We start from the raw sequence: 260 nt of genomic DNA, 5'->3' as shown, positions 1-260 counted from the left end.
ACTATAAAACCTATACAAAAGCTTGCGTCAAGGAGCGTGAAAAGGCCGAAGGGATGTACCGTGCAGGAAGAAATGCTAAAAGATAAAATGGAAAAAAAAAATTTGCATAAAGTCAGGAACTTTGTGAGCTTGACACTCACAGCTTCCCATTGGAACAAGATGCAGACATGTTGGGACAAAACGGCATCGCGAAACACAAAAATATACAAGGGAAAAAAAGTTAGCTGAAAGAGTATACAATGATAACGTAACAGAGAACC

This window comes from Penaeus monodon, chromosome 24 (genome assembly GCF_015228065.2).
Source record: "Penaeus monodon isolate SGIC_2016 chromosome 24, NSTDA_Pmon_1, whole genome shotgun sequence".
Classification (NCBI taxonomy): Eukaryota; Metazoa; Arthropoda; class Malacostraca; order Decapoda; family Penaeidae; genus Penaeus; species Penaeus monodon.
This window is presented reverse-complemented; position numbering follows the sequence as displayed.